The sequence below is a fragment of the Myodes glareolus genome, chromosome 1, assembly GCF_982192425.1.
Source record: "Myodes glareolus chromosome 1, mMyoGla1.1, whole genome shotgun sequence".
NCBI lineage: Eukaryota > Metazoa > Chordata > Mammalia > Rodentia > Cricetidae > Myodes > Myodes glareolus.
In genome coordinates, this window is record NC_142026.1 from 47,277,862 (window position 1) to 47,300,236 (window position 22,375).

A 22,375-nucleotide genomic window follows, 5' to 3' on the forward strand; every position below is an offset into this window, starting at 1 on the left:
ATTATCGCTGTAAGGGGCAGAACTGTTGACTCCAAGTACACAGGTATTTTGGAGTCTCTATTTAGATTGGACTCACACAATACACATGCACACATGCGCGCGCGCGCACACACACACACACACACACACACACACACACACTCCTCTCTCTCCTCTTTCCCCTCACTATTTCCCACCTCTATAATACAGTAAGTGCATTATACTAGGAAATTCTTCAGGAAAATTATTTAATCGCATGTGATAACATCACAAATAGCAAAACAGCAAAGTGGGAAGTAGAGGAAAAGATAAAGTCTCCAGACACACGCATTTCCAGCTGGGTCCTGCTCCCCAGGTGAGAATTACCCGGGCCAGACACCCCCGGTTTCAGGTCCTGGGTCTTGCAGGGTGGACTCTGCAGAATGACTTTCAGAGTACGATCTCTCCCTGGAGAGTCAGAGGTAGCTGGGGACAATGCCAGTCTGTGGCCAGTCTGCAGATTAGCCTCAGGTGCCAGCTCCCAATTAAGAGCTCCAGCCCTCCCCAGGAATTCTGGGCAGCCACAGTCAAGGCCAGGGGAGTCAAGGGCAGAAGCCAAAAGGTGCCTAAGGCCAGGGAGGATTGCAACAAAGGCAGGTGGCAGAAGAAAATTCCTGCCGTTCCCAGCATTCCCAGCTGGCAGACGTTGAATGGAAAGACAGCAATGAAGGATCTCTCTGTCCCGTTTCCACACAGACCTCCTCTCTTCACTGAAAAGTAAAGAGCCTAGTTAATATGCCTGTTCACACATCCTGACCCCTGACAGAATGGAGGAGTGGACAGAAAAGGGACTGGGGCAATGGACAGAACTATTAACAGTGGTTAGCACTACACAATGCCACCATAATGCCAAGGCCCTGTATTAATATTTCTGAGCTAATGAAAAGCTGCTTTTAACATGATACATGACTTCTGCAAAATCAAGACAAGTCTTCTTTATTTTCCTTTTTTTTTTGGTTTTTCTGTAGATTTTGAGCCTGCCCTGGAACTAACTCTTGTAGACCAGGTTGGCCTTGAACTCACAGAGATCCACCTGCCTCTGCCTCTCAAGTGCTGGAATGAAAGGTATGTGCCACCAATGCCACCACCACCCCAGCTTCCTTTCCTTTTTTTTTATTTGTTTGTTTATAAAAATTTCCACTTCCTCCCCTTCTCCCCATACCCTCCCATTTCCCCCACTCCCTTTCCTCCCTCTCCCCCCACTCCCTCTCCTCCTCCCTCTCCAGTCCAAAGAGCAGTCAGGGTTTCCTGCCCTGTGGGAAGTTCAAGTTCCTCCCCCCTCCCTCCAGGCCTAGGAAGGTGAGTATCCAAACAGACTAGGATCCCAAACAGCCAGTACATGCAGACAAAACAAGACCCACTGCCATTGTCAGCCCCTATGTCAGCCACATTCAGAGAATCCGGTTTGATCACGTGCTCGTTCAGTCCCAGTCCAGCTGGCCTTGGTGAGCTCTCATTCGATCAGTCCCCTTGTATCAGTGGGTGAATGCACCCCTCGCGGTCCTGATTCTTTCCTTTTTAAGAAAGCCAAAAGTACTTCCTTATTCTGGGAGTGGGGGAGAATGTCTTTTATCCCAGGAGGCAGAGGGCAGGAAGAGCTCTGTGAGTTCAAGACCAGCTTGATCTGTATAGTGAGTTACAGGACAGATTTGACTACATAGCCTGTCTCAAAAAAAGCAAAACATAAAGCAAGAAAGAGAAAGAAACAAAAGCTTCCTCTGCCTCCTTTCTGTAGGCACAACCTAAAAACCCTCTTCAATAGACAATGATTCAATATGGAGCAAAGGACCCTCCCACTAAGAGGGGCACAGACGAATATTCTAGAGTCACTGTGTAACTCTGGCTGCCCTAGAACTCACTACGTATTCCCTTGCCTCCTGGAATTAAAGGCGTGCACCACCAGGACAGGCAAGATGTCCATTCTTGCTGTTGATATTGTTTTTAGATTATTTTATATTATGTGTAGGAATGTTTTGCCTGCATGAATGTGTGCCAGCAGTGTGCCTGGTCCTTGCAGAGCTCAGAAGAGGGTTTCAGGTCCCTGGAGCTAGAGTTATAAGTGATTGTGAGCTATCATATGGGTGTTGGGAGCTAAACCAAGATTCTCTGGAGGAAAGGCCAGTGCTCCGCTCTGCTGAGCCATCTCTCCAGCTCCAAGACTAGCATTTTTCGAGTCAGTATAGCTAGTGTGGTGGTAGAGTGCTTTCTCTTAGCTGCATCTGGCCCCAGGTTCAATTCCCAGAATTAAATAATAATAACAACAACAAAAAGATGGTACAAAAAACTAGAATCCTACAAGTACTAGACTAATCATACATGTTTAAAAATTTGCTCTGATGTAAAAATGTACTCTCCCCCCCCCCCACAGTTTCCCAAAGTCATGAGCCTCAATTCAGATTCCAGGGTGTTTGAAAGCACAGGAAATTCCTAAAGCTCCAAAATAATAGCCAGTGATAACAGTCACCTGTTATCTTTTAACAAAACCAGAGAAAAAGACTGACTCCACACTAGGCCCATGAGGAAACAAAAAGAAGGGTGAGGCCAGGCACTCTGCCTCCTCCGGTGCCTGTCTCCCCCTGTGCCTGTCTCCTCCCCCTGTGCCTGTCTCCTCCTCCTGTGCCTGTCTCCCCCTGTGCCTGTCTCCTCCCCCTGTGCCTGTCTCCTCCTCCTGTGCCTGTCTCCTCCCCCTGTGCCTGTCTCCTCCTCCTGTGCCTGTCTCCTCCTCCTGTGCCTGTCTCCTCCCCCTGTGCCTGTCTCCTCCTCCTGTGCCTGTCTCCTCCCCCTGTGCCTGTCTCCTCCTCCTGTGCCTGTCTCCTCCCCCTGTGCCTGTCTCCTCCTCCTGTGCCTGTCTCCCCCTGTGCCTGTCTCCTCCATCTGTGCCTGTCTCCTCCTCCCGTGCCTGTCTCTTTTACTTCAGATTAAACTCCTGTTTGACTCTGCGTGGCACCGATACAAACACCATGGCTTTTCTCTAAGATGAGAATCTTAAAAAGGAATCTGAGTTTATTCTGGAGTGACTATGGCCTGGGGAGCACAGACTGAGGTTACTCCAAATGCCATGTCCCAGTACAGACGCAGTTTTGTCTAGGCTTTATAGTTTTACAGAACTAAGAAAGTCATAAATCAAGGCAAGTTTAAAATACATTGGGGTGCATCAAAGAGTGAGGTACAGCAAGATTAGAGCTTTATCTGGGACCCAAGATATTGTCTCAGCTTTGGGCATGGTAGAAGGTAGTGGTCAGCTAAGCTAATGAATTCCCAAAGATTTTTATCTGTTGGTCACAGGATTTTTGTCTGTTGGTTCAGACGTAGAGATGGACAGGGAATGGCTGTTCCAGAGGGCTAGAACTACCTCAAGGGAAGGTCAGTCACCCCAGGACCCACAGCATTCCAACCTCTGCACAGGGTTGGGCTGCTAAGCAGTCAGTCTGCACAGACACAGCGCCTTCTCGGGAGTCCTTGTTCACAGGAGGCGTCCCTCAGCAACCTAAAGGAGTGTCTGCCTGCCTGCCTGCCCCACACACTACAGTCATCTTCAAGGCTGAGGGCACAAAGGCAGCCCTGTTTTAACCTTGCAGTAGCCTTAAGGGCAGATCAGCCTCAGGCCCAAGTAGTCACCTTGAAGACACCAGGCAGAAAAACTCCTGAGCCTCCCACAGAACTGGAGATGAGTCAGGAATTGGCAAGGCCACACCTTGACCAGAGCTGCTTCATTGCCTACGCCTCCTGACCCGATTCTTCTAGCTCCAAGCCCATACTGCACTCTTCTGTCTGCTCTGCATAACAGGGCTGCACTGATTTAATCTTCGCTGTTTGCCTTCCCATCCTCCCTCTCCCTTTACTTTCTTGCTTGGTTTTCTAGGACAAGGTCTCACTATGTAGACCAGGCTGGCCTCAGCTTGTGGAAATCCTGCTTCAGTCTCCTGAGTGCTAGAATTACAGATGTGTACCACCATGCCCACCATTTCTCTGTTTTTTTGGTTTGGGGTATTTTTGTTTGTTTGTTTGTTTGTTTGTGGTGTGTGTGTGTGTTTGTTGTTGTTGTTGTTGTTGTTGTTGTTGTTTGTCTGGTTTGGTTTCTCCACTGTCTGTTTTTTTCTGAGGCCATATCAAGATAGGTAGCTGAGCCTACCTTGTGGGGGTTGCCCTAAAATTCTGGTTCTCCCACCCATCACCCTTCATCACCCTCCTGTGTCACCAGATGCAGCTGAAACTCTGTGCAGTTAGAGAGTGCTCAGTGTTGGCCATTAGTGTCCCAGAAAGTAGGCTGTGCCTTTCCCTTCCGTCCTCTCCTTTCTGCCCTGAGGATGGAACCCAAATTCAGGAAATGCCCTGTAGAGTGGAACAACAGCCCAACATGGGCCTAAATTGCCCATGGTAAAGAAGAGAGGTGGAGGTCTTCAAAGAGCTTCCAATCATGCAGATGCACATACAGGTGTCGCAGGTGTACACACAGGTGTCACAGATGCACATACAGGTGTCACAGGTATACACACAGGTGTCATAGGTGCATACACAGGTGCACACACAGGTGTCACAGATGCACAGACATGGGTGACACAGGTACACACATGGGTGTCACAGGTGCATACACAAGTGTCACAGGTGCACATACAGGTGTCACAGGTACATACACAGGTGTTAGAACCTACTCCTCACCTCCATTCTCCTATCAAAGCCTTCTTTTTCTTTTTTGTTTTTTGTTTGTTTGTTTTTCAAGGCAGGGTCTCACTGTGTAGCCTTGGCCATCTTGTAACTCACTCTGTAGACCAGGCTGGCCTTGACTCACTGAGATCAGCTTGCCTCTGCCTCCAAATTCTGGGAACAAAGGCATGCGTCCCGGGCACATGGCTCTACCAAAGCCTTTGAAATAAGTATCGTGCATTGTCTTTTATTTCTGGCACATGTAAGTCAATCCTTTAAACAGACAAGCTACACTTCTTGTGAGTCCTGGATCCTGCTGAGAATCTGGTCAGACAATAAATGCTGTGTAACAGGTCAGAATTTGAGAGGAGGTCTGTGTGACTTAGTTTTTACTGCCAACTTGACACAACCTTGAGCCACTTAGGAAACAGATAGCAATCCAGCAAGGATGGTTTTTACTTCGTTCCTGCTTGAGTTTCTGCCCTCACTTTTCAGCTATGAACTGTGACCTGGAACTGAAGGCCACATAAACCCTTTCCTCCCCAAACCATGGTGTTTATCATAGCAACAGAAAGTAGACTATGATGAGGACCATTTTGCCTATGAGGGTTACATGTAGCTCGTGCCGTATGGAAGAAACCTGTTGTTTCGGACTGAGGTAATCCTGAAGACTGAAGAGAGGAGACCCGTCATCGAGTAGGGAGAATGGCAATCTGCCTCAGAGCCTGGTTAGGAGGTGGCCATGGAAGATCACTGTGGAGAGGCGGGCTAGATGCGCGAATCTTGAGAAATTCAGCTGAGGCAGTGAAGGGCACTGTGGTCAACAGCCCTGGCCTGGGTTGCTGGGCAGACTCTTTCACTTCAGGCTAACCACAGAGAGTGACAGCCCTGGCCTGCGGTCAGCCTGGAGTCACCTGCTTTGAGGTTCACTCCTGGTGGCCTGAGACGTTCCGGCAGGGTGCTTGACTTCCACAGCCTCACACCGAAAGCCTCACACTGGGGAAAGCACTGAGGCTGACCCCACAGCACAGACCCCAGAAGCTCTGCTCGCTTTCTCAACTCCAGAGCACATGTAGGAGACACCCCTCGGGCTGGGCCATTAGCCAGCCGAGGTGTGGTGTGCCGATCGAAGCCTGACAGGTCCTGCCTCACCCACAGCCTGCAAAGCTGTGTGTGGCCAGCAGAGGCTCCTGGTACACAGAGAAAGAGATGCCCCAACAAGGAGACACCTCTGACAGACATCTGGCCTGTGCAGTCGAGGCACAAGCGTAAATATACACCCGTACTGCTTCTGCCCTCTCTCACGCTGTAGCGGAGCTGATGCTCGGCTTCATCGGGCTCCGCTCCCCGTCCTGAGCCGCCTGTGTCATTTTGACAGCAGTTTGCTTCCTCTCTTAGCAGTGCTGGACTCTCGTCCTCGGGGAGATGGTCTCCCTAAGCTGACCCCAAACTAAAGCTGGAGGGAATATTCACGCCCATAGCTACACAAATTGCAACATAAAACCACAAAAACAAGAACAAACAAACAAAAAGTCAAGTTAAGACAATGCCTCTAAAGATCCTAACAATTTTGTACCACACATAAAAATCCTGAAATGGATGAAATGTCAGAGAATTCAAAACTCCACTTGTAAAACTGACCTAGGACTTCAACAAGGGTACAGTGAGATCAATGAACGAGAGAATCAATTCCAGATCTGGATAAAATTTCATGAGCACAGGTAAGAAAGTCAGGAACTCAGATGAGAAATTACAAAACAAAAACAAAGCACATGCAAAAAAAAAAAAAAAAAAAACCTTACACCCAGAAATATTAGAAATGAGAAAGTCAATCAAAAAACATCACCAGTACACTAGAGCAAACACAAGAGGGAGCATGACGGAAGACAAGCGTGAGAAAATACAGCACTCAGAAGCCAATAGAGGACAGGAGAGACCCACATCCATTCAGTATTGCACGCTGATTTTCTCTTGCCTGTTTCTCTCTCCTCTCTTAGCACCATACTTAAGCCTAAAATAAAACCTTACCTAAATTTGCTTCAAAAAGAGAGTACAGTTAAGTAATATAATATAAAATAAAAGTACAGAAAACACAATCATGAAGTCCTAGCAAAATTACTCAAACCTGGGGAAAGAATCTTATCCAAGAACAAGAACTGTTTAGAACTTCAAGCAGACATGACCAGGGAAGAACCTTCTATAGCACTTTATAGTTAAAAGGCTGGGGAAAGGAGCAATATTAAAAGCTGCAAGATTAAAAAAATAAAATAAAATAAAACCGAAGTCACAAACAAAAGCTGGTCCATCAGAACGATGACCTTCAGCAGCGATGCTAAAAGCCGAAAAGGCAGAAGAGTGAACAACAGCCAGCCATGAGTACTCTACCCTCTGAAGTTATCTGTGAAAATCATTGGCGGAGACTGTTCCAGGCAAGCAAAAACTAGAGCAACTGACGACCAGCAACCCAGCGTGCAGCAAAAACGAATTACATGGGAGAGAGAAGTAGATGAACAAAGGCAAGCCAAGAAAGACTCAATTGTGTTGCCTCAGAAAACCCATACACTTCTAATATGCATTGGAGAGAAAGAAAGGAACAAATGATGCTCAGACCAGCTGGGAAATAACAAAATTAAAAGAATCAGCAACCTGGTGGCTCTTCCTGGTTATCGACTGGACTACGTCTGGAATTAACAAAAGCCCAAGAGGCTGGGTACATCTGTGAGGGATTTTCCTTAATTAAATCATTTAAAGTGGGAAGAGCCATCTTTAATCCAGATCTTCTGAGGTGGGGAAAATCCACGTTTAATCCTAGCCACACCTTCTGCTGGCAGCCTATGTAAGGATGTGGAAGGAGGAAGCTTTCTGCTTGCCCTTTTTACCTGCTTGCCCTGGTTCTCACGGGCAAGTTCATTCCTTTATGGCATCAGAGGCTACTTCTTTAGGATTCTGGTATATACTGAAGACCAACTGAGACATCCAATCTTGCAGACTTAACTACTGGATTCTTGGACCTTCCATTGGTAGACAGTCATTGTTGAATTAGCTGGATGACAGCCTGTAAGCCATTCTAATAAACTCTGTGTGCGTGTGTGTGTGTGTTCGCACGCTCGCATGCGCATGTATATTGTATTAGTCTGGGTTTTCTAGAGTCATAGAACTTGTAGAACGAATGTGTGTGTGTGCGTGTGTGTGTGTGTGTGTGTGTGTGTGTATCATCTATATGGGAAATTATTGGAATGATTTACGGGCTGAGTCCAACAATTACTAACTGTGAATAGAAAGTCCAAGAATCTAGTCATTGCTCAGTCCCATGAGGCTGGGAGTCTCCGCTGCTCTTCTGTATATGCTAAAATCCCAAAGAAGCAGGTTCCAATGCCAGTGAAGGAATGGATGAGCTGGCAAGGTGAAGGCAAGCAGATGAACAAACCCTTCCTTTTTCCATGTTCTTATATAGGCTTCCAGCAGATGGGGTAGCCCAGATTAAAGGTGTTCCCTCCCGCCTCAAGAACTGGACTAAAGATGTATATCATCCAGCTTCATGATCTTCAGTAAAGGCCTGTTGTCTTCCCACCTCAAGATCCAGAACACAAGTATTCTGGATTATAGTTCATTCCAGATACAGTCACTCTGACAACCAAGAATAGCTGCCACAATTATATATTCGTAACACATATACATATATGTTCAATGCACACACATATTCTGTCAGCTCCATTCCTCTAGAGAACCCCGACTAATATGCCCCTTCAATAACAATCCTAATTGTAAGAACTCACCAAGTAAAAGATACCAGCTAACAAACTGAATTTTTTTAAACCAACTGTTTGCCGTTTACAAGAAACATATTTCACTATCAAAGACACATTCAGAATATAAATAAAAAGATGGAAGTCAATGTATTAAGTAGGTGGGGGCTGATAACAAGCAAGAGTAGACATAATCTTACATCTGACCAAATAAATTCCAAACAAAAATTATTAAGAAAAGATCAATAAGGTTACTATATATTATGAAGGACTGTAAATGTATATGCATGGAATGTCGGGGTATACAATTTCAGACTGCATCTGTACCTGGACAAGACTTAAGCTACGTCTTGGTCTCTCAAAAATAAAAATCAATTAAAAATGGATCTAAGACCTGGCTGAAAGATCAAATACCTTGAGGGCTGGGTGTGGCAGTATACACCTTTAATCCCAGCACTCAGGAGGCAAAGGCAGGTAGATCTCAGTGAATTCAAGACTAGCCTGGTCTACAGAGTGAGTTCCAGAATAGCCAGGGCTCAAAAAACAACCTGTCTCAAAAAACAAAATGGGGGGAGAGCTTAAAATGGGAGAGGGGTTTCTGCTCAATACATATTGGGCAGAAGATTACTATGTAGAATACATTAATAACTCAAATGTAAACATATAAATCATATAAATGATAAAATGGAAGAATGGGACTTATGAGATGATCCAGCCTGTAAAAGTGCTTGTTGTACAAGCTTGAGGACCTGAGCTTGATCCCTGGAACCACATACACATGGAAGGAGAGAACCAACCATTTTCTGACTTCTACATACAAAGTGTAGTACACACACATTCACATACATATCATGCACACATACAATAATCATATAAAATAAATTTAAAATAGGCTCATAAATTGAACAGACATTTCTCAAAAGAAATAAACAGTCAAGAAGTAAACATTTAGTCTTTTGAGAACTGCAAACTAAAACTACACGGAGATCCCATCTCCCTGTAATCACAAAGAAAAGCCATAACTAATGCTGGTGAGCACGTGGAGGCTCCTCGCACACTATTGGTGGGGGAAATGGCTGCAGCCACTACTGAGATCAGCGTGGATGATCTTCCAAGTGCAAAGACTATAGCTGTCAGATGACTTAGCCACATGGCATTCCTGGGTACATAACCAAAGAAACGCAAGTTGGCTTATCCTGGAATACTAACACATACCTGCTCTGTAACACCATTCACAACAGCCAAGATATTGAGCCAGTCTAGATGTCTAGCAATAAATGAATGGATAAAAACTGTGATACAACACACACACACACACACACACACACACACACACACACACACAACTCTCGTTCGGCCATAAAGAAGAATGAAATGACATCATCTTCAACAAAGAGACCATCATGTTAAATGAAATAATCCAGACTCAGGCAAATACCATGTTTCTCTATATGTACAATCTTTCAAATTAATGTATATATGTATGTATATATGTAGTTGTGGAGGTAGAGATAGATAATAGATGATAGATAGATAGATAGACAGACAGATATGGATAGACAGACAGACAGACAGATAAAAGTAAAAGGGGCAGCATGAAAGAGAAGAAAAGTCCCCTAAAGAGGATGTAAAGAAGAGAAAAATGGAGACGGGGGGTCAAGAGAGGATAATGGGTGCAGGGAAAAACAAATAAATATTCAATGTTTTCTTCCATGTACAGAATGTATATATAATTATATGTATATATATGAAAGCACAGAGGGAACAATTTGTGGGGAGGATACCAGCAGGACATAAACAAGGACAGGTCAAAAGAGGGTAATGGTTGAATGAACATAAGGAAATCACAAAGATATATACACACACACACACACACACACACACATATGAAGTCCATTATTTTATACACTAAAAGAAAAAATTTAATGGGCCAGCAAAATGGTTCCATGGGTAAAGGTACCTGCCTGAGGTACACACATATACACACCACACATACAAGAACACAGGATAAATAAGATACAATTTTAAAAACTAAGTTTTAAAAACCTGACCGATTCTTTGCGAAAGCTGATTTTGTGAAGGCTGACTTTAAGTGGAAATGCAGTGGGCTCAGATTAGCCTAAACAAGCTCAGAAAAGAGGAAAATAGAGAACACGTACTTCTTTTCAAATCCTAGTACAAAGTTACAGTGCTGAGAGAAGCGTGGTGCTGGTGAAGGGTGAGCATCTAGGTCACAGGAAGCAAACTCAAGCCCAGAATAAAAGCCTCACATTGAAGCTCAGTGCTTTTCAATGAAGGTGCCAGGCAGTTAACTGGGCAAATCCTAGTCTTTCCAATAAGTCCCACGGGGACAACTGAAGAGTCAGACGCGTCAAGTAAAGCTGGATTCCTTCCACACAAGATGCACAAAAGGTCACTCCAAATGGAGCGTAGATGCACAAGCAAGTACTAAAATTATAAAATTCTTGAAAGAAAACATGAGTGTGCATCTTGGTGACACTGGATGCTGACAATGGGAAGTACCGATGACCTTGTGCGTTGCTGGTGGGAAGCAAAAATGGCATAGCCACTCTGGAGAAACAGCTTGGTGGCTCTTCTGAATGCTAACCAAAGCTACCACATACCCCACTGAGTCTTCTCATTGCTATTTACCCACGATGCTCAAGTTGCACACAGACACAGAGAAGCTTATCCATAAACGTTCACAGCACCATTCCCCCATAATAGCCCCGAGTGGAAATACCCCAAATGTCTACCAGGCAATGGACAGGTACAATCCACAGTACAGTCTCTGAATCAAAATGTTCCAGCATTTGAAGACGGTGTGCCAAATGGGTGCCCAAGGTGGAAGTCCAGTAAAAACAAAATACTTTGCAGTATCGCCTTCAGACTATACGTAAGAGATGAGTGTGCAGCGCACATAGACTTTATGCTTAAACATGGGTTCTGTATTACCTTGCTCACAACTATCATAATACCTCCAATTCACTCACAGTTTGAGGGTGGACTCCACCATGGTGGAGAAAGAATGGCGACAGGCGCTGAGACAGACAGCCACACGACAGTCAGAAACAAGAAGGGATGGGCGCTGGTGTTTTGCTTAGCTGCCCTGGAACTGCTATGCAGTCTAGACTGACCTTGAATCACAGGGATCTGCCTGTCTTTGTCTACTAAGTTTTGGTCCCAGGTTCTATAAGAAAGCGGGCTAAGCAAGCCATGGGGAGCAAGCCAGTAAACAACACCAGTCGATGGCCTGATCCTGCCCTGTTTGAGTTCCTGTCCTGACTTCCTTCAACATGAACAGCAAGGCTGAAGCGTAAGCCAAATAAACCTTTTCCTCCCCAACTTGCTTTTGGTCCTGGTGTGTCATCGCAGCGATGAAACCCTGACTAAGACAGATGTCTGGGTAGTTTCTTTCCATTAAGATGAAAACGTTCTAAGGGAAAAAAAAAAAAACTGACTGCAGTAACAGTTGCGCAGTTCTGAGTGCTGCAGACCCCTGAACTCCACATTCTAATCAGATGACAAGGGCTGTATGTGCACTAGGTCCTGGTGAAGCTGAGTTCTGGGAAGAGAAGGCAGATGAGTATTACTCTGAACACCAACAAGTGACGAGGGAGCAAATGCAGACACAAGAGTCCTCTGCCACTACGGCTCCAAAGCACGGAAGTCACCAGGGTGGCTTCCTCGCAAAGGATGAAAGCTGGGTTCCGTTGCTCCTGAGGCAATCAGAGAAGGATACAAAAGGTAAAGACTTCAGCTTTGAGGAAGTCGAGAATGAGTAAAGAGAGGGCTGTGAGAGAGGAAAGGCAAAGGAGACTTCCACAGCCATGGCTCCCTTCACTAACCCCCTACCCTGTAAACAGAGACTGTTCTTTTGTTTCCTGGCCATGCAGACCCAGAAAATCACACAGAAACTGTGTTGATTATATTATGTGGCCAATAGTTTAGGCATATTTCTAGCTAGCTCTTACATCTTGAATGAACCCATTTCTATTAATCTGTGTATCGCCACAAGGCTGTGGTTTACCGGGTTCTGTTTTGGTGTCTTTCTCCTGGGGCAGCTACATGGCGTCTCCCTGACTCTGCCTACTCTCTCTATCTGTTCTGATTTCCCACCTGGCTTTATTCTGCTAAGCCATTGGTCGAAACAGTTTTATTCACCAAGCAATAAAAGCAACACATATACAGAAGGACATCTCACATCAGCAGAAAAGGCCTGAGTGAAGTCCTAAGTAGATGTGTGCTGCTGACATGGCTATGTCAAGGGCCCCATGGCATTAGTCCAATGGACGAATGTCAAAGCTTTCTCCCCAGGGTGAGGTTCAGAGGGAAATTTCAAAGCTTTCCCTTCTGTCCCCTGGGTGAATGTTAAGAGTCTACAGAAAATGTCCACCATCGTCACTTCTTCCGGAAGACATTAAGGCCTGAAGACGGCTCCCCTACAGAGACTGTTCCTACCAAGACTAGCTCAACATGCCTCCTGGAGCTGCCTCTATATCATGACCCCTCCTTCCTTGTTGGTTTGCATGTAATAATCCTGTCTCCTTGTCCAGCTATAGGCAATAACCCCACCTCCCTGTTCAACTCTACATAATAAACGTGCTGAGCTTCTGGAGTGCCCAGTCCACCCAATCCCAGCTTTTCTGTGGGTCTGCCTTTGGTCTGTCTTTTCTTCCTTTACTTATCACCCCAGTCCTGTCCAGTCCCTAGAGACCATGCATGGGTGTGGCAGACTCCAACACAGGAAAAGCCCCATCTCTGACAAAAGGAAGTAGTGAGTATCTCTGAACAATGTTATTTGTATAGTTTCAGATGTGTGTGTGTGGAGGGCCGGACCACATTCTCCATTGCTTCTAGGAACAAAGGTAGAGATTGACCTCTGTGACCTCAAGGCGTGGTAGTACACGCCTTTTCTCGGGTTTTGGCACCAGTTGCCCCGCGCTACCTTCTCGCCAGCAAGAACGACGCGGGGCACTTAGGATCCTTCTGCAGTAAAGCTTTAATGCCCCTTGGGAGAGCGAGCATCAGCCAACATGGTGGAGACCCAGAATGAGGGGAACCCAGCCCTTATAAAGGAAACAGTCCTCGCTTCTGACGTGTCACTCTTGGATTGGTCCGCTGCCCATTATCCCAGATGATGCCTCGGGTGTAGGCAGGGACGCAGCAGTAGAGAGTTAACAAGCACGTGCGCTGGGATTAAAGGCGTGTGCTACATCACCTTGAACTCACAGAGATCTGCCTGTCTCTGCCTCCCAGGCATTGGGACCAAAGGCGTGTACTACCACGCCTTGAGGTCACAGAGGTCAATCTCTACCTTTGTTCCTAGAAGCAATGGAGAATGTGGTCCGGCCCTCCACGTGTGTGTGTGTGTGTGTGTGTGTGTGTGTGTGTGTGTGTGTGTATGTGTGTATGTGTCTGACATACATACATACATACATACATACATGAACCTTCTGGGCAGAACTTTCTAGACTGTTCATGAGGAAATTCTACAGAGAGACGTCTTAATAAAGCAGTGTGAAGTTGGCCCTCCAACAAACTGGTTGAGAACCCAACAGAGACCCGTAGAAGATTGAACTACCAACCGTGTCTCTTCATGACTGCCTTTTCTGGAATCCATGCTTTACTTACAGTTCCTCTTACTAAAGATTACCAAATACCCACTGCCTTTCCTCTGGTCATCACACACCCTGGAGACTGCGGTTCAGGCTGAGGTGACCGTCTCGTTCTAGCTTGGCCTTTGACAGCTCTTCTGTGCCTCTCAATCGCCTTTTCTAGCTAGTGGTGGCTACCCCAACCTAGTGAATTGTTGGGTTACTTTTGCGACTTTTCTGTAAGTGCAGAGCTTGGGCTTAGATTTTTAAGTTGTATTTTACGTGTATACGTCGGTGTGTCAGTATGTGCCCATGAACACAGGTGTGACAGGACAAGACACATGTACAGCGGTGCCTCCATCTTGCATTCTCGTCATGGTCATTTTAGGTTTGACTAGAATGTGATCTCCTTGATGATAATCCCTGTGGAAAATTACCCAACTCTAGTCTAGGAAACCAAGGTCAAGATGCCCCAGCTGCCAGATGGTGGCGGCACATGCCTTTAATCTCGACCCCTGAGAGGCAGGTGCAGGTGGATCTCTGAGTTTGAGACCAGTCTGGTCTATAGCGTGACTTCCATGACAGCCAGGGCTATGCAGAGAAACCCTGTCTTGGGGTGGGTCGGGTAAGATGCCCAGCTTCTATTAAACTGCTGCTTGTGCAAAACTTGCCCCCCACTCCTACTTCCAGCTGCTGAGCAAGATACCAGGATGTGGTTTTTGCCTTTAAAATCCCCTTCCTTGCTCTAGAACAGTGGTTCTCAACCTTTCTAATGCTTGTGGCCCTACGACTCCTCATGCTGTGGTGACTCCCAAGCATAAAATTATTTTCATTGCTACTTCATAACTGTAATGTTGCTCCTGTTATGAATCATGATATAAATATCTGATATTTCCAATAGTCATAAAGGGATCACAGCCCACAAGTTGAGAACCCCTGCTTACTAAACACTCAAGGCTACACTTGTACCCTAGTACCTGAGTGTAGTCCCAGCTGGCTGGAATGAAGACTGTCGATTGGCTAGAAACTGTCTGAGTGGTCTTCTTTGGTAGGCTCCTCAAAACCCACGTACCCAAAGAGGCCAAAGGAGGGAGTCAGATTCCTTGGATCTGGAGTTACAGGTGGTTGTGAGCAGTCTAATGTAGGTGCTGGAACCGAACCCAGGTCCTCTGGAAAAGCAGCAAACGCTCTAAACCGCTGAGCTGTCTCTCCCGTTCCAACTTCCCCAACTTTTTACTTTGTTTTATTCTTTTTGATACAGTCTCACTCTGAAGCTCAGTGTGACCTCAAGCTCATGGTGACACTTCTGCCTGCGCCACTCTCACACTGTACCGCTCTCAGAAGCTGGGACTGCACCGCTCTCAGAAGCTGGGACTGCGCCGCTCTCAGATGCGGCACTGTACCGCTCTCAGAAGCTGGGACTGCGCCGCTCTCAGATGCGGGACTGCGCTGCTCTCAGATGCGGCACTGTACCGCTCTCAGAAGCTGGGACTGCGCCGCTCTCAGATGCGGGACTGCGCCGCTCTCAGATGCGGGACTGCGCCGCTCTCAGATGCGGGACTGCAGGCACAGGCTGCACACCAGGCTCATGTATTATTTTTGAAAATGGGCTTTCTTAAATTGCCCAACAGTTCTTGAACTCACCCTAACTCCATAAGACTGTGAAATTTTTTATTTGTTTGTTTGTTCAGTTGGTTTTTCAAGACAGGGTTTCTCTGTGGGACCCTGGCTGTCTTGGAACTCACTATGTAGAACAGGCTGGCCACAAACTCACAGAGAGCCACCTGTTTCTGCCTCCCTAGTGCTGGGATTAAAGGTGTGCACCACCACTGCCCGGCTGAAATTTCTTAACCTCTTGCCTCAACCTCCTGAGAAACTGGGATTACAAACCCGTGACACCAGCCCTGACTTCCTTATAGTTACTAAATTTGTGTTTTCTCTTTATTTCTTTTATTTTTAATGTTTGTTAATTTTTAAAAAAAACGTAACAAGGGGCTAGAAGGATGGGTCAGTGGTTAAGAACACTTGTTGCTCTTGTAGATTCCAGGCAGCATGATGAAAGCAAGATGCAGGTTACATATACATCAAGGCCCAACATGCTTTTTCAACCAGGAAAGAATGGATGTCTGTGCTCACAGAGAAAATGACTTTCAGAGTCATTTGTGCCACAAATATAAGAGAATTGGTGCTGGAAAGCAAGTAGGGCATTTGCTAGCATGCTATGCATGCCAGGCAGAAGCTGGCACACTCGCCTCCCAGGTGAGCAAATGGTGATTAACTAACACAGCAGAGTGCTTACCCTCTGCCAACACTGAAACCTTTGTCATTATATTGCTACAATGTTGCACCAAAGGCACGTTTCTTGTTTAAAATTCTAAGAGGATGATGGTAGGAGATTTCTACAAAGGTGTAGAAGTGTGTGTGTGCGCGCGCGCACGCGTATATGTGTGTGTGTGTGTGTGTGTGTGTGTGTGTGTGTGTAATAAAATTCACTCCACTCCAATAATTAATGAAACAGAACAAATGGCAATAGGCACAGGCAGGAGTCAAGAGTTTATTTTTAGCTCTTCCATAAGGCAATGTCATTACAACCACAACTAAAGCTGGCAGCAAGCTGCAGCAACAACTGAAAAGCTAGACAGACCTGAGACTCCATCAAAGGACAGCAGACCAGGCCAGCCCAAGAATAACCAAGTCAGGCCACGGAGGGGAAGCAAGGCTAATGCCTGTATGGGCCTGTAGCTATCACCCACACACATTCACCTGAAATCGTTAGTCAAATGGAAACCATCTCCCCAGAAGCATAAAGATGATTATCACTGCTTTGCAGTGTTCCTAAGAATTATGACTGTAAGGCTGGAGGTGGCTCCGTTTCATACTCAGAACTGTAATAATCTACATACACATATATACACATACACACATACATGTTACTATAATCAGCAGTGTCCATAACCCATAGCAGCCAAGTGTTAGGAATATAAACTAAGACGATCAGAAATTAAGATTATTAGAAATACCAACTGAAATGTTCCTAGTGCTATTTTCCTTCGACGTAGACCCCAGGGAACCTGTCACAGTCAGGCAGTACCAAATTAATCGAAAGCAATCTGCTCACTAGAGCAGGCCCGGAAACATCAATGCTCTGTGCAGACTGCTCAGAAGTCTCTCCTGGGTGGCACGGTACGGTGTGATGGAAACAGCTGGTCCTGACGCACGACCGCCCTGAGAGAGTCATCAGTTGCTCAGAGTGGTACCTGAAGAATAGCAGGCTGTGCCAACGGTAGAAATAACTGGGTGGATGTCTGTGTTTTCAACTGTATGGTTATGGTTTCTATTTAAAATAAATAAAAAGGAAACCCAGGACCCAGATTGTTCCATCAGATTCAGCTCTGTGCCTCGTTAGCCATATGGCCGTCAGTGGCATAATCAACCTCTCTGTGGTTGGATGACCTCGCTGGTCAATGAGGGTAGGCCCAGGTACCTCACCGTGCCGGGGAGAGGATGCTACAATACAGGGCATTCAGGGCAATATCTGAACACAGCAAGTCACAAGGAACATCTGCGGGTGGCAGAAACCACGCTGTTGCTTGCCCATGCCAAGTCAGTTTCCTGTGAAATTAACTGATTATCCTTCATAAAAGCACCTGTTTCGTGGCCAAAGCAAAGGGGCAAAACTCAGGTGGGTTTCTATGACAACCCAGAGACAAAACAAACAAGCAAGAAAAGATACCCAATCAACTGCAAAGAAACCCAGGTGAGTAAAGACACGAGTCAGCCTCCAAGCACACATTTCTCAGTGAGTATGTTAGCTGGGTTTGGGGAGCGGCAGGCACAGCTGACTGGCAGCTTAGAGAAGGTTCCCAGGCCTACACTTTATAAAAGCATGTACTCTTCCTGGGTGGTGGTGACTCCTTTAATCCCAGCACTTGGGAGGCAGAGGTAGGCAGATCTCTGTGAGTTTGAGGCCAACCTGGGCTATAGAGAGAGTTTCAGGACAGTCAGGGCTACACAGTGAGACCCTGTCTTAATAAATAAATAAATAAATAAATAAATAAATAAATAATAGTTTGAGCTTTCAACTTAGCTGAAAAAAAGACATTTTAATGAGATTAGCATTTGTAGGCCAGGAAATTAGCCAATTCTTGAAATATTCTTATAACCTGGGGCTTTAACCAGAAAATACTGGAACTTCTGTTTGGTTAGTTGTTTTACCAGTCAGGATTTCCTTGTGTAGCTCCGACTGTGCTAGGATTCACTCTGTTGCTATGCGAGAATGCTCTTGTACCCTGCAAAGATTTGCCACTCATATTGGTTTAATAAAATGCTGATTGGCTAGGAAGTATAGGCGGGGTGACCAGACTAGAAGAATTCTGAGAAGAGAAAAGTCTCAGTCTGCAGTCACCACCCAGATGCAGAGGAAGCAAGATGAAAATGCTGCACTGAGAAAAGGTACCAAGCCACGTGACAAAACGTAGATAAGAATTATGGGTTAATTTAAGTTGTAAGGGCTAGTTAATAATAAGCCTGAGCTAATAGGCCAGATAGTTTATAATTAATATAAGTCTCTGTGTGTTTCTTTCAGACTGAACAGCTGCAGGACCAGGCAGGACAGAAACTTCCATCTACACTCTATAGACCTGGTTAGCCTTAAATTCGCAGAGATCTGCCTGTCTCTGGCTCTTAGGGGCTAGGGTTAAAGTTGTATGCTACCACCACCCAGCTTGGAACTTCAGTTTTAAAGGAAGGACTTCTATAAAATAAATATTACACGAGCATTGTATTTACAAGTATCAAAAAATGAAAATTAAGGATTATTCTTCCATTGAGAGAAAGACAAGAAACTGAAACCTTTTTGGAGACAGACAAGATCATTAAGTGAATTAAAATAGAAGTTGGTCAACATAAAATAATTTCTGGTCAACCTGTTAGAGTCATTTGGGAAAAGGGAACCTTAACCAGGAAGATGCCCAACAGGTTGGACTGTGGGAACATTTTCTCGACTAATGATTGACGTGAGAGGTCCCAGCCCAATGTGAGTAGTGCTGCTCCTGGGAAGGAGGTTCTGGGTTGTATGAAAAAGCAGACTGAACATCCTGTCTCTCCACCCAGCCAGATCCTGTACATTTCTCCAAGGTCTAGTGAAGTGAGTCTGCCTGACCCTTCTGAACACTCCGGATCCAGCCCAGGTCCCAGAATCAGTGCCCTAGCTTAGTCTGGCCACATCTGCTTGCACTACAACCAATCTCTAGACCAGGGCCTCACCACACCATATTCAATCTCTCCACTCAGACATATCTACCCCACACTCTAGGTTTGGACCAAGATGCTCATCCTCCACACTAGCCCAATCCCCACCTGGTTTAATTCCACCTAAGCCTTTTCTAACCTCTAAGTCCAATCAGATCACACATCGTCTGTCCTAACCTGTTCTGTCCACATCAGATAGAGAACTCACAAAAGAAGTCCACATGCCCAGATCTCATTTATAAAAAAAAAATCTACAAACAACATGAAAGATCAAGTCAGTATCTCCTCTACAACCTAACAGTCCTGCAGAAATATCTACCAGTGAGAATTACTTAGGTGAAACTCAGAAGGCAGAATTAGAAAGAACAATCATAAATGTCAAAGAATTCAAAGAGTTTAAAGATGACAGTAAGAGACAGCTCAATGAAATTAAAACTTAAGGAGACTAAATGCCTGAGTGATGCCCAAGAAAACACAAACAAGGCAGATGGAAATGAAGATACTCCAGGGCTTGAGAACGAATGTACTGAAGGGACAGAACACTGAAGAGGACTCAAGCCGAAATGAAGATGAAATTGAGAAACCCATTAACTCAACTAGAAAACTCAAAGGGAAGCTCTACAAGCAGAAGAAAAGTAGAATGTCTGAACCAAATAAAAATTAAAACACAGGAAAAGGGCATACAGGAAATACGGGGCATCACATATAAACCAAACCTTCAAATCATAGAATATGTATCTTCCCTAAACAAAGGAAAGATATACTCATACAGGTGTAAAACACCAAATAGACAAGACCAGAAAGAAAATATCCATGGTCCAAGTATGGAGAACAAAAAAACATGTATGGAAAACTAGAAGAAGAGAGACACAAGTCACATATAATAGAAAATCCACCAGCTGGTTTCTCAGTAGACACTCTGAGAGGCAGACAAGCCTGGAGCAGTGTATTCCAGGTTCTAAAAGACTATTACAGCCAGCCTAGCCTAGCACACCCAGAAAACCATCACCAGAGTTGAAGGAGAAAGAAAAACTTCCCAGGATATAAATAGCCTAGAAAGGGGTATATCCCACAAACCAAACCTAAAACATATACAGGAAGCAGTATTTCAGGCTGAAGAAAGAAAGCAAATCCAAGAGACTGTGTGTGGAAAGAAATGTGAAGCCATAATTACCACCATCGAGAACACAAACACCACCACCCAAAATCAACAACACAATCACTTCGATTAATATGCACATTTCAATAAAAACATTAAATATTAATGGCCTCAATTCTCTAATCGAAAGAAATAGGCTGTCTTAGTTATTGTTCTGTTGCTATGAAAAGACATGATGACCAAGACGACCCACAATGGAAGCATTGAACTGGGGGCTCACTTACACTTCCAGAGGGTTAGTCCCTGACATTATAACAGGAAGCATGGAGGCAGGAAGTTAAGCAGGGCACTGAAGAAAAAGCTAGGAACTTACATTCCAATCTGCAGACAGAGGCTGAAACAGGACAAGACTGGCCTAGCATGGGCTTTTGACACGTCAAAGCCCACCCCCAGTGACACACCTCCTCCAACAAGGCCACACCTCCTAATCCTTCCTACACAGTTCCACCAACTGGGAATCAAACATTCAAATACATGAGTGGATAGGGGCTGTTCTCATTCAAAACACCATACCGACCGACTGAATGAATCAAAAAACAAAATCTGTTGTCTACATGCAATACGCGACTGGGCCAAAGAAGAAGTAAAAACTATTCCTGGAATGAGAGTAAAATGAAAACAGCACACAATAAAATCTCTGGGATATAATGAAAACAGTCCATCACCAGGATGCAGATTGGGGTTGGGGAAGCAATGGAGAAAGGAACAGCAGGGTGCTGTGACGTGAAAGGGTTAATGGGAAAGGCAGGGCGGGGGGCCTAACTAGGGAGGGGTGAGGAAACTCTAAATATGTCTGGAAAAGTTATAAGGAATCATATTGTTAGCTATTTACCTAAAAATATCTATAGAACATTTAAATTCGTGTATAAATATGCATAACAGTATAATGAAATTTTTCTATCTGAACTAACAATGCCCCCCTCTCCAAGAGCCAAGGACTCTCCACCGAAACCAGGGACAAGAAGCCCTCTTTTGAGTCATTGGTAGGGGTTGTTTATGAGACTCCCAACATATTACAGGCTATTGCTCTTGCCTTTGACTGTACCCCAGAGATGAAAATGAAATCGCTCTTGCTGAGGACATCATGTATTTCAGAAACAGGGACCAGAGGCCCCTGAGCTGAAACTGATCTGAACGCCTCCTCTCTGAGGACCAGCTTTCATGATTCCAGAAGATGCTAGGTAAGCTTCCAAAGAAGGGAAGCCACCAACAAGCCCACCTGACTAAGATGTCTAAGAACCACAGCAACAGCCACCATGGCATGATTACTCCATGGGTGCAGAAGGGGTGGACATACCTTGTCAGTATCCAACAGCTGTCTAATTGGATTTAAGGTCCACTCAAGAAAAGAGAAATCAAGTCTTGTCCTTTCAACTACCTAGGGCTAGAGAAATCATGGATCTTGGAGCAGAGCCTACTGTTCAGGGCTGGGGCTGATCCAGGGCTTTCCCTGCGATCCTGATGTTGAAGAAGAAACACAGCTCCTTCTCTAAAACCAGGAAGACACTCGGTAGAGATGGTAATGGTCTGGAGCCAGAGCCTTGAGGGAGCTTCGGCTTCAGATCCTAAGAACCTAACTCTGCCCACAGTATGGGGCTGTGGTTATCAGTCCCAAGGCCTCTGCGTAATTCTCTTGAGATATCCTGTGTTCCCCTTGTGTGACATTGTCTGATAAGCTTCCTGCTGACTTCATCCCATTTCTTACCCCTAAAAACAGTATATAAGATGCTACACTGATGAATGAGCTTGCTTGGCAGAAGACATAGCTTATGCAAGACGTCCTGATGCCAAACTTTCCTACATTCTTCTTCATCATCTCATCTCCTGGCCACCCCCCACTTGAGACCCTGTCACTGGAGAACAACCTGCTGGTCCAGGTCAACCCGCAACTACCACGGTAATAAACCAGCATAATTCCTGACTATAGTCTTAATATTCCATCTTCTACACCAGATAAGTAT

At 45.3% G+C, this 22,375-nt stretch overlaps 1 protein-coding gene across 1 annotated transcript in view; it reads right to left on the reverse strand.

Moving 5' to 3' along the window:
- Positions 1–22,375, reverse strand: part of Rab31 (RAB31, member RAS oncogene family) — a 129,919-nt gene that overhangs the window by 50,087 nt on the left and 57,457 nt on the right. The gene's annotated exons all lie outside the window — the stretch shown is intronic.